Genomic DNA, 13,759 nt, shown 5'->3' on the forward strand with positions numbered 1-13,759 from the left:
GTCAGACCGTCAGAGGAAACCGCCCATGTGTGTCTGTCATCTCCCGCCGTGCGAGTGGGCAAGGAGCCCTCTGGCCTCGGTCTTCTACTTGGCCTGCTCGGCCCTCCTCAATGCCTCGCCGGCTGTTCCCTTCACCGCCTCCTCCTAGATAGCATGTGGCCATATGGAAAACTCCATCTCTATATTGACATTGACAGATTACAGTGTCTATATATACACAAAGGAGAGCTACACATTACACACTTTTACAGAGGATAACTACAATGCCGTGCAGAGCGAGTGCGGCGCAGGGAGCGTGATCACCGTGCACGCCCAGCGCGTGTAGCTGAGCCTGACAAAGGAATCGGTCCAGGAGGTTCAGAGTTAGCCGTTGGACTGACACCCTGTTTCCAACACTCCTTAACCAGCCTTGTCCGCCTACACTATTGCTGTCTGCTCGCTGCCTCCTTGACGTCCACGGCCTTTCAGTTTGCCTGCCTCTCCTTGTCTGCACACACAAACTAAATCAAACGGCAAGAGTCAGTGTACTGAGGCTGAAATGCTCGACCAAATGATAAACGAAAAAGAAACACCACAGGGTGAGCGTCAGCCTACCGGAGGCGCGTCCTGGATGGTCTCAGCGCACGGAACAGGGACATGAAGGTGTGACTATCCTTGCAGAAAACCTACTCGTCGATGTCGCCGGCATGGTGCTTAGAGCATCTCCACTCGTCCCCCCGACGAGGCCCCCGGCGAGCGTTTTTTCCATCCGGACGGCGTAATTCGGCCCAGTCGCGCCCCCGGTTCCTCGTTTTCGTCCGGATTTGGGCCTAAATCCATCCGGCGATCCACGACATCCCCGGCCCCCGGGGGCGCTCGAGGACTCCGGACGAGTGAAAAGCGGGGAAGGGCCCGATCTGTCGGTGACTCGACGCACGAACCCCACCGCCACGTCGCTCAAAATCTCCCCCACCCCTCGTATCTCTCTCGCCGCCGGCACCACCCCGCCGGCTTGTTGCCCAGATTGCGCCGCCACTCCTTCCCCACCTGCCTATATTCCGCCGTGTTTGGACGACGGTCTATCTGGCTGCTCTTCCGCCGGCCTGTTTTCCGGCCTGCTTGCTCGTCGTCGCTCGCGGCTCGGGTTGCCTCGACCACGCCCGTCGGGTGTTCGTCCATTTGCCTCGCCGGCCATGGACTCGGACGAAGAGGAGGAGCAGATGTTCGTCGAGCTTATGCAAGAAGAGATGGCGGCGGCCGCCCAAGACGAGGAGCACATGATGATCCTTGGTTGCTTGGCAAGCATGTACGGCGGACTGGCAACTCGTCGGCGTGGTGGGTCGGCACGAGGTCGCCGGAAGTGCAAGCCGAGACAGCGAATGGAGGGCTACCGCATGTTGTACGCCGACTACTTCGCCGACAATCCATTGCACGGTGAGAGTGTTTTCCGGCGTCGCTTCGGGATGAGCAGAAAGCTATTTACGGAAATTGTGTATGCCATCCGCCACTTTGATCCCTACTTCAGATGCAAGGCGGATTGCACGCGGTTTGGTTGGATTTTCGTCACTGCGAAGTGCACGGTGGCTATGAGGATGCTTGGCGTATGGAGCTCCCGGTGATACTGCGGATGACTATCTTCGCATGGCGGAGTCCACCGCCCTTGATTGTTTCTACCGGTTACGCGGGGACGTCATAGCGGTGTTCGGGGACTATTACTTGAGATCACCCACTGTCGAAGACACTCGGAGGATCCTTGCAACAAATGAAGCTAGAGGTTTTCCGGGGATGCTTGGAAGCATTGATCGCATGCATTGGCAATGGAAGAACTGTCCGTTTGCGTGGCGAGGGAATGTACAAGGGTCACAAAAAAGGCTGCCTTGTGATACTTGAAGCGGTGGCTACCCATGATCTTTGGATTTGGCACTCTTTCTTTGGTATGCCTGGATCCAACAATGACATCAACGTCCTAAAGCTGCTCCCCGGTCTTTTCCAAGCTTGTTGAGGGTCATGCTCCCCGGTGGACTATGTGATCAATGGTCGGCACTACAACAAAGGATACTACCTTGCGAGACGGTATCTATCCAAAGTGGGCAACATTTGTGAAGACGATCTCCAATCCTAGCACCCCCAAACTTTGCGAGTTTGTCAAGAAACAAGAAGCTTGCCGAAAAGACGTCGAGCGAGCATTTGGTGTCCTACGACAGAGATTTGCTTGTCGTCCGGTTCCCGCTATGACTTGGTCCAAAGATCAGATGTGGGAGGTGATGAACTGCTGTGTGTGCCTACACAACATGATTATTGAAGATGAGCGAAAGCATCCGGTTCCTACTGGCTGAGCAAGAAGCACCATATGAGAGAGAGGGTCCTCTTGCACGGCCTAATCACCAGGTGCCTCCATCATGGGCCGCCTTCATTGCTATGCGCCGGGAGATTCGAGACTCTACAATGCACCGAGCTGCTGCAAGATGATCTGGTGGAGCACATATGGAGGCTCCGAGGCAACGCCAACGCCGACGCCAACTAGTCTGTCTTAATTTGTTTGAAAAATTGTGAAATTGTGTGCTTCATTTGTTTCAGCACTTGTTAAACATTGTACTTGTTATCGCCGAATTTGTTTCAGCAATTCTCGTCCTCTTGTTTGCCAAACTTGTTAAATTTTATGTTGAATTTGTTTGAAATATGTCAAATGGTCGAGGTTGGGGGTTTCCTGCCGGGGGGACGGCTGGAACTTCGGCGCTCCCCACGCCAAATCTTCATCCAATCCGGACGAAAATTTCGCCGGATTTGGGCGTGGGGAGCGCCAACGAGTGGGGATGCTCTTAGGCCCTCCGAGCTTGTTGAAGCCGAGCCCCTTGGGAGATGGAAAATACTGGCGGCGCGTGCGACTGGAAGCGTACGCCCAGGCTACCACATGGGTCAACAGCTAGGAGGGTGGAGGGCAGTGCTCCACAGCATGGCAGAAATTGCGGACGTGAAACACGCGACTGCGGCCGGAACATTGCGGGGTCGTTGACAAAAAGCAAGGCCCGTCGCTGGGCAGCGCGAGGTCAGCCCGTATGGCAGAGAAGATGAAACGGCCGTGATGCGCCGAACCAGGACGGCGGCGATAGGAATTGGCGGAGGCGCTGGCGGCCGTGGCGCGCGGAAACAAGCCGGCGGTGATAGACTGATAGGAGTCGGCCCGAGTAGTCGGTCAAGGGAGAGATCGCAGAAAGGAGACCGAAGAAACGGAGCTCGCTAGGACAGGGAGGAGCTCAGCCATGGGGCAGGCCGGTGGAGATGGAGATCGGTGGAGGCGCCGGAAACCCCGGAGACGTGGATGCGCCGGCCGCCGGGGATCCAAGGCCGCGCAGGCCGCCGCGCATCAGAGGACACGCCTGCCGCCGCGCATCAGAGGACACGCCTGCCGCCGGGGAGCCAAGGACCTGCCGGCCGCCATGGCCGCCGATGCCGCTCCGTGTGTGCGCCAACGTATCATCGCCGCGGAACAGTGAGGGAGATGGGATGCGAGAGATTCCAGAAAGGAGACTATTCCAGAAAGAACACTCTACCTCGTGAACACACGAAATTTGGTCAAAGCGGTGTGACTGACCAGAACACCCTCCCAGCTAAAGCCACCCAGCCAACAAACAAAGGCACACCCGAAAAAACAAAAGAAAATAAAGGAGAGCAGGAAGCACACAACCACAAAATCTTATGGGGCACCGAAATCGCACACGAAAAAAGCCAGCGAAAAGCAGACCATCAAATGGAGTACGTGTCAGCACAAGGTTAACTCAGAAATGGGGTTCAAAATTCTTACAAAAAAGATGTTTGTTCCCAAATAGTATAGTAGTTATTCCTTATAGATTTTATTTTAGTAACCAAAATGAACTTGAGCATTCACAATAGAAGACACTGATATGACAATCATGCTAGCCGATAAGACTCTTAGAGTTCCTATGGGAGTAATAAAGAATGTACCTATTACAATAGGACTTTACACTTATCACATTGATTTTGTTGTCATTGATATGCCAATTGATTCTCATTGTCCAATCATTTTTGGAAGAACTTTCTTAAACACTGCAGGAGCTAATATTGACTACAAGAAAGAAACTATCGCTCTTAAGTTTGGGGAGGAATTGATGAGTTTCCATTTCTCGAAGTTCACTCATAAACCAATTATTGAATAGGAAAACTTCGAGGAGGAAGTTAATCTTGCTAATATTTCCGCAATACTTTATAATACTCCTGAAGATGATTTAGAGGTAAGTTTACTTGGAAATGAAAATACTATGATAGGAATAGGTCAAAATGATATGGAAAAATGTTTGGAACTCATAATTTAACTAATGAGAAATATGAAGTACTTGAAACAAAAATGGGATGAAGATTTACCACCACAAGAACTGAAACATCTTCCTCCAGATTTAAAATATAAGTTTTTAGATGTAGACAAATAAATATCTGGTTATTGTGGGTACTAACCTTTCAGAAAAGAGGAATCATAGTTAATGATGGTACTTATAATGCGTCGTAAGGTCTTTGGGTATTCTTTGGATGACTTGAAGTGGACCAGTCCCTCAATAACCACTCATCAAAAATTCATGGAAGATGGAGCCCAGCCAGTTGCGGATTTTCATAGGAAACTTAAGCTTGAAATGAAGGAACTGGTAAGAAAATAAATCATCCACCTCCTCAATGCAGGTATCATTTATCATGTCAAAGAGAGTGACAAGGTGAGTCACGTTCATTGTGTCCCTAGGAAAGGAGAATTTATTGTTATACCAAATAAACACAATGAAATGGTCCCAACCAAAACTGTTGTAGGACATAGGATGTGTATTGATTTTATAAAATTTAATAAGGATGCCTTTTATAGATCAAACTTTGGAAATACTTGCTAAACATTTGTATGTTTGTTCTCTTGATGGATATTCTGGGTTCTCCCAAATAGATGTTCATCCAGAAGACCAATTGAAAACAACTTTCACTTGTCCTTTTGAGTTATATGCTTATCATAGAATGCCTTTCGGATTATGCAATGCTCCAGCTACTTTTCAAAGATGCATGACCACTATATTTTCCGATTATATTGATCATATAATAGAAGTGTTTATGGACGACTTTTCCGTCTATGGAATTAAACAGTTGCTTGCGTAATTTGTGTAAAATGTTGCAGAGATGCGAAGATACTAATCTAGTCTTGAATTGGGAAAAGTGCTACTTTATGGTTCAAGAAGGGATAGTACTTGGACACAGGATCTCGGGAGAAGGCATAGAAGTTGACAAGTCAAAAGTGGAGGCCATAGAGAAAATTCCACCTCCACAAGATATCAAAGGTATAAGAAGTTTTTTTGGTCATGCTCGATTTTATAGAAGATTCATTAGGAATTTTTCTAAGATAGCAAGACCCCTTACTAATCTATTACAAAAAGATGTTCGGTTTAAGTTTGATGAAAATTGTCTCAATGCTTTCAACATTCTTAAGCAAGCTCTACTTAAAGCTCCTATGATACAACCACCTAATTGGAAGAAACCTTTTCGATCTACTTTGTGAGGCAAACCATGAATATGTCGAAGCCACTTTGTGCCAGCAAGATGGTGATGAAGTTAATATCATCCATCATGCTATCCGGACTCTAAATGATGCACAAATAAATTATCCTCTAATAGAAAAAGAGTTATTTGCAGTTGAAAAGTTTAGATCGTATATCACTCATTCAAAAGTTAGAGTCTACACCGATCGTATGGGCTTGAAAGAAATCCTCGAAAGGACTGATGTTAAGCCTAGAATAATCCGGTGGATTTTGCTTTTGCAAGAATTTGATCTGCAGATTATACAAAGAAGTGAAGAACGACTCGAAGATTAAGAATCGGTGGACAAAGAAGCATTACCATGCAGAATATCTATAGTCTTTGTTCCACCAGCTAGGTACACTTCTTTGCAGTGGTGCGAGCAAGCATTTTCCACCCACCATCTATGTTAGAAGGGGAGGAACAATATGATGGTCAAGAAAGTACAATACCTTTTACTCCTAACTATTGCAAGAGAGTTTTGTTTGGTTTATTGGTTTGAAGTTTTTAGTTTTTAGTTATTTTGCTTGCATTTTCGGGGTCTTTACAGCTTTGCTGCAAGTAGTTTTTGCGACCTCGGTACGGGCGGGCGATACGACCGTCTCCGGCCGTACCAATGGTCGCTAAACTTTCGGTAAGTTTTTGTCGGAGCATGTTTTCTAACACTGTACGGGCGGGCGGTACATACATTTATGCTCATACCATTGGTCGGTAAACTTTTAGTTAGTTTTCGACGAAACATGTTTTCTAACTTTGTTTGCGTACGGCCGGCCGGTACGTTCATTTACGCATCATAATATTACTAGGGTTTCTCCATATCTCCCCAAAAACAAAAGGACTACTCATACATGAAGGAGATCAACATCGTGGTAATATAAATATGAAGGTACAATTGCATACAAGTGTAAATCCTAATAGAGTTCGGATCACAACCAAGTATACAAAGGGATCGCAGTGAAAACGTTGATCATGGAGATCGATGTGTTGCCCTTCAAGATCCTAGCCTTCTCCTCCTCTTCTGTGTGTTGATTGAGATGGTGATGGAGGCAGCGGCTACGGATATGGCGGCGGCAGCGCGGCAGAGCAGCAGGGCTCCACCCCTTAGGGCGTGGATGAAGTGGTGCCTCTCCTTGTCTCCTCCCCTCTTTATATAGGCGTTGGAGGTCGGTTTCGCAAACCGGCGGAGTTGGGGGCTGAATATACCCATCGGGCATTCACAAATGTTGTTCCGTTTGATGAAACAGAGCCAATGGAGCCCAATACGGGCAGACGGTAGGGGCAGAACCGATCGTACCAATGGTCGTTAAACTTGCAGATGCTTTCATATTTTGGACATGTGGTGACCCGGCATACCACTGCATGGTGTAGTATGCAAGTCTGATATAACACCAATGAAACACCGTTCCACTAGTATTATATCGCTCAGAGTGGTACAACAGAAACATATGCGGGTCCAAGGTATGTCTATAGAATTACAACATTTACTCCATTACATAAGATCAGCACAGCCTCTTACTTTACAATGAGGTAAAACTGCAGATAACTCCGGAAGATCGACTCGTAGTCTAGTCTTATCACGAACTCTATTTGTAGAGCATTTAACTAGCTATTGTGGCTATGAATAGATTCTAGCTAAATAGGAGCTAGGTTTAGGAAGCTAGTTCCTTTCTATAGCTAAACTAGGTTTTCTCCTTGATGTAAGTGGTATCTGACTCTTCTGACAGGGTCCTGTCTCGTGAAGTAGTTGTTGACTCCTCGGCCTTCGAGTTGCACTCGTAGATCCTCCTTCGATGCCTCCATATCTAAGCAGGGATTTAAGAGTGGGATGAGTACGAGCGTACTCAACAAGTTCATTATAGGAAAGAGGTGTTTAATGCACTAGCTACAGCATTAGACCGAGAAAGTCTAATACCAATGCAAGTTTTCATAACCATTTCTTCAAGAGGTTGCTTTTATTCGAAGAACTATGTCCGTCAGCCTTCACCGGTTTACTAGAACTTCATGGAGCTCCTTTCCGGCCGCGTTCGCAGTTCCATATCCCGGAACAGGGAGTGACAGGTCACGGTTCATTACACTCTGCAGAGGTGTGTTGCTTTACCCATAAGAGATCTTAACCTTGGTGCCAACCCGTCCACACTTCCTATGGTGTGAGGCCCGGTATAAGGTCTAGCCAATCATGTTCCTCCGCTACCTCGAACACCCACCCTTTGTTGCATGCGCCGACCACGGGTCCACGTCGGTCCCATTATTCCCGTAGATTTCAAGGTGGACCCCGACCACGACAACGATGGCCGGGCTCTACCATACACTCCTACGCCGGTGGCTGCAACCCATCATAGACCGCATTACCGTGGGGAATTAGAATGGGATCCCCACCCTCCGGTTGTTCCGCAAGACACAACCGCTACGGCAAGCAATGCTTTACCGTGGGGAATTAGAATGGGATCCCCACCCTCCGGTTGTTCCGCCGGATACAACTCGCTACGGTAAGCGCATCCGTTGATGAACGAGAGGTGGAAACACTTTTGACTACTCCGTCCCACTCCGGATCTTATGGTTAACACGGGTATTACGGCACAAGAATCACTGGCGACATTTGTTGTTTAATCCTAGATGGATATAAACCCGTGCAATGGAACCTCCACCATATCAACACAATCCATGGTTCCATTGCCCACCACATAGTCATATTCATAGTTATGAAAGTAGTGGTTTTGATTTTTATGCAATAGTGATAACCATAATACTTTGCAAGTAATTTGATAGAAATACTCAAATGACATGAGCAAGTGATGAACTTGCCTTTCTTGACTGCAAGATTATGCGAGCAAGGTCTTCGTTACGCAATAACTCCAAATTCTGAAATAGCATCATCGTCCGGTAAGGACGATGTTTAAAAGATTGGCAAGGATGCAATAATGCATAAGAATGAGATGCAATCGCTCTAAGCGTGACCTAACCCCGATGATTTAGGATTAGTGAGTTGTAATGATTAGTTCAGGGTGTGTTGCACTTTTAGAGTGATTCACAAACAAGGTTCTTATTAGGGTTGAATACTTGGTATCATAAACATGTGCTGCAATATATCATAATAATAGCCTTGATAGCACACAACAATAAGATTTGGTGTAATCCTAACATGTAATGAATGGTGGTTGGTTTAAGCACTATATGTCAGGGTTAATGATTGATTATCATATACTTCAAAAGAATAACTTCTGAAGAACATGTTCTTTAATAAAGAACAAGTATGATAATTAGGGTTGTGGAGTTCTATGGTTTACTATGATTTCAACTAATTTCTGGAGTAAGGTTTAGATGGATCACAACATAGTTGGATTCATCAGCAACTAGGCTTGATTGGTTAAGATAAGCCTAGGCATCCTAAGCAATTCATTATACATGGTTGTGGTCAAGGTTGGTTTATCATGCTAGTGATAGCTGGCTAGGACTTATAGGTTCTTATAAGCAGGGTTGATGATAATTCCTTATTTACTTCAAAAGAATAACTTTTGAAGAACATACTTCTTAAGTATTAAGAAGTATATCAATTAGGGTTGAGGTGGTCTAGGTTTACTGTTGGTTTTATTAAGTAAGGAATAATTGACTCCTAAATAGGATGTTTGTTGAGTATCCAACACTAGTAGGGTTTAGTGGAATATGGTTAGGTAATGCATAATATTTGGTATAGTTGTTATTAGGGTTCATCACAATGGTGTGATGCTAAGCATGGATGAATAAGGATGATGGTTTTGACAGTAGAGGCTAGGGTTTAAACTTGGTTGATCCTACTTGATCAACTAGGTTTAGTGATATGCATACATGGAATACTAAATTGCTAGTGATAGGGTTCTACATTTTATGTGAACATATGTATGTCTTTTAGTTGCTAATGATGGCTCTATGATTTGAAATAAAGTACCATGATCATCTGTTCTAACCTTGGGTTTAGGTTAGAAGCAAATTAGGGTTCACATGTAATAATGGAGCTAGGGTTCCTAATTAATTTAGGGTTTTAGGTTTCACATGAAATGATAAGTTCCTAGTTTTCTACCATATGGAACTAGGGTTTTCTAGCTACCCTATAATTCTTGGATTAATAACTTCATTAATAAAGTTGAAGTTATTAATAACTTTGAAATTAAAATAATATTGGATTTGTCCTTTTATTATTTTTAAAGAATTAATAATTAAGGTAATTTATTAATTAGGGTTTAAAATCCTCCTAATAATGATTTAATAAATTATAAGCAAAGGAAAATTTGTTTTAATATTTTCCTAATTTGCTTACTGGTTTTTATTAATTTTAAAGGTTTTTCTTAATTATTAACTTTTAATTAAATTTGGAATTAAATTTAAAGGCTTAATTAATCAGTATTAAATAATTGAATTTTTATTAAAAATAAAAATTTCATATTATATTTTTATTAAATAGAGATTTCTTTTCTAAGAATTTTAATATCTTATTTTAATTTTTTCTGAGTTAGTATGAATTTTATATGGATTTACAAAGTTGCAGCAATTATGGAATTGAATTTAAATGAAAATGGAAATGCTAGACACACTCGGGCTAATCTACACGCAGAGACTGGCCAGTGGGCCAGTGGTCTACGTGGACTGCCACGTGAGCGTGGACCAGGTCCAAATCGTGGACGTGGCCTGGCTCACGGTGACCGGCGGCAGAGGGCGTCGATTGCCGGCGATTCCGGGCGCGTGAGGACGGGCGACTACTCGCGTTCGGTTCGGGGTGATCTCGTGAGCACACTGGTGGTGGCGCCGCTCCTAATGGGTCGTCGGAGCATGCCCGGCGGTGAGGTACCGCGGCGATGCGGGCAGGGACACGGTGAGGCGACGCTACGGTGGGCTAGGGAGCATGGAGAGCACGCCATGAGATCGAGGAGCTCACCAGGAGCATTATGCACGTGACGGCGTGGCCGGAGATGGCTTGGTCCGCCGGATTGGACCACCACCGGCGTCGGAGAAGACGGCCAGGCGTGGTCGCTGGCGAGAGCTTCGGCTCGATTCCTCGCGCACGAAGACCATGTCGAGGACGGCGGTCCCTATGGCATCCACGGCGAGGCTCGGGGAGGTCCCCATCGACGGTGATGGTCGGAGGCAGTGTCGACTAGGGTTTCGGCAGGGCAAGAAAATGGAGCAGAGGAGGAAGAATGCGGCCAGGGTTCGTCGTAGGGCTTTTATACTATGTTGCAATTCGATCCTCGTCACGAATTGGAGCAAGGAGAGGCTGCCAGCGAGAGGGAGAAGGGAGACACGGCGTCGCGGTGGCCTCCAGCACTCGGAGAGGATGAGGACGACCTCGCCTCTGATTTTTTTGTACGAAGAGGTATGGTGGGTTGGTCTGGGCCGTGTTGGGCTGGGATTTGTTGGGATGCTGGTGGGCTTTGCGTGGCCAGGTAAGTCCAGGTGAGTTTTTTTCTATTTTCTCTTTTCTGTTTTCTATTTCATTTAATTCTGTTTTATAATTCTGTTTTAATTCAAATTTAACTCATGTAACACCATGCAGGTATTCTGAGTATATGAATATCATTGGGACCATTAAAAGGCTATATGTATTACTCCATTGTTGTTGAACAATCATATATGTGAGCCTTGCTACAATTTTTAATTAGGCAAGAATTTCAGGTATTAATGTTCATTTCCTTTCTCATTTATGATATAACTCCCTGTTGAATAATTAGGGTTGGTTATTCCTCTTCCAATTGTTTTAGAGGTTATTATTAGGACTTGATTTCATATTGGAGGAATTGGTCTATTGCACATGATTTTATGTGAGCACTTGCTTGGTAAGGTTTTGTAGTCTTTATTATAACCATGTTTCAAAGGTAGCACTAGGATTATATTTAAATAGCACCTTGAAGTACTTAGAATAGATATTACTCTCCTCATAGTTGGTTCTTGGTTATTAAGTCAAATGGTTGACATGAGTGGTTATTCACCACACATGGGATTTTAATTATGGAGCTTAGCATTAGATGTTTCTGAGGTTTAATTAGTGAAACATAGAATTTAACTAATGGCAATCATAGGGTTTTAATCATATTCACCTAATGGCAATTGGTTTGAATCACCATTATGGCCTGGTTTATATTATGATCACCATAGTGATACATAAACTAGGGTTGAGATTTAATTCTAAGTTTTAGAGATGAGAGGACACCATATTGTATGTGCTAGGGTTTAATCTCCCCTAACCATGATAAGTTGGTTACTTGCTTAATACTTCATGTGCTTCTCTAATTTTCTAAGGATTTGGGAATTGGTTTTACCTTCTACCAATTAACTTCTATTATTATCCTCAATTAATCATTAAAGTAACTATAATGGTTATAGTTCTTTTTTATAGTTAACTTTGGTCTTATAGATGGATGATTTCTCACCATATTAAATATGGAATTTTACTCTAAGGTTTTCTTAGGTTCTTAAATGAAGAATAGGTGGAATGTAAATATGGTAGAATTATACCTGTGATCACCAAGTGGTTCACAAGTTAAGGTTGGGGTCTAAGCCTAGGGTTGTTTATTATTGATCTCCTTATAATTTCATGTGGCTAATGATATCTGCTTATCCTATTAGGGTTTACTTATCCTCACATACTTCAAGAGCATGATCATGGTTAGACATGATCCACTTGTTCTTGATATCCTTACCTCAAGTTCTTAGGGTTTATGATCATCACTCAATTTATAATGATCAAGGTTTGGCTTCCTACATTATTTCTAATGAAATGGGTTCTCACTTCCATGATCAAGCATTGTCTTGATCAACTAGGATATATCACTTCTATTTTACTTTCTAGGATGGTCATGGTTGTCTCAATAGTTTTATATCCCAGGGAAATGCCTGAGATATTTACTTAAAGTTCCCTCAAGAACTGATGGTTTAACCATTTGGATATTTGAGTAGATAGACTAGGATTGGTATGAATGGTCTCTCTCATTTGGGAAGGACTTCAATGCTAACCTAATATTAGGCTCCATAGAGGTTGATGTGATCATCAAGATCTATGTTTAACATTAATGGTTATCTCTCTCTAGGGTTGTCTTGAAGATGATGATTTGAATACTTGGATGTATATCCAAGGTTTAACTCAAGTTTTGTTATTGCTTCTTTAATAGTTATAATAGAACTCTCACCTCTCTAGGTTTGATGTATAACTATTTGGAATAGAGAAGAATTATATTTCTTGAGTGGATCTCCTTGTTATTATTCCAATGTTGAAATGGAATGGATACCATGAGGTTCATGATAGGATCAAGGATTAATTTAAGACATGGAGAAGATGAGTGAAGAATGGTTTCTCCATTTATTGTTACTTGATTTCCAAATAGATGTATGTTCATATGTTATGGTAAGGATTACCATATTATGATCTGTTATAAGATCAAGTAGTTGATCATTGAGTAAAGTGTTGGTTTGTTGATTATTAGTTCCATTTGATCTAACCCCTTAGATCAAATCATCTCTTCCCAAAACAAGGTTTTTGCAAAGTCACTTTGAGGTTTATAGCGCTTGACTTGATGAGCTACTTCAATTCCACCAAGGTCAAGTGAAACTTCAGTTACTGTGACTGTTTTACTTTAAAGCGCGAAAATTCCCCAGATTTTCTATGCATGAATGCAATGCACACATCTGTTTCCTCTATTTTTGTAACCCCATTACCTGGGATATTACAGGACACCATTTCTTCATACGAACTCCGATTTGAGCGTCCTTCGGCTCGTTGAGCTCATATGGACAAGGGCTAAAACATAGCCATAGATCATAAATATAAGATGTTGGAAAAATATCACTTTTCCCACACCTTATATGGCTAAGTCTAGCGCATGTAGTTCTCCCACATTGTGCCCTCTTGGTCCCTTTTGCTCCCTTTGTCCAGGATCTCCAATAACACCTGAATACATGTTAAAGATAAGGGAAACATAATAAAATCCTACTAAAACTACTAAATATGCTAAGCTCATACGAAAATAAACAAGAACTCGAAGTTGCAAAATAGGCACAAGTGTATCTAGCTGGGACATGAAATGAGTGACAATATGAGTAATAATATACTTAAAAATCTCAGTAAAATAGTGCTAAATTTCGAGCTATCATGCTCCATATGCAAGCATCCTCATAGCGGTAGTGCATTTGTGGATCGATGAGAAGCCAGATGTGCCAACGGCGTCATGCTTCAACCTGAAGTAGGGGGTCGAACTCT

The sequence above is a fragment of the Lolium rigidum genome, chromosome 3 (genome assembly GCF_022539505.1).
Source record: "Lolium rigidum isolate FL_2022 chromosome 3, APGP_CSIRO_Lrig_0.1, whole genome shotgun sequence".
Lineage (NCBI taxonomy): Eukaryota > Viridiplantae > Streptophyta > Magnoliopsida > Poales > Poaceae > Lolium > Lolium rigidum.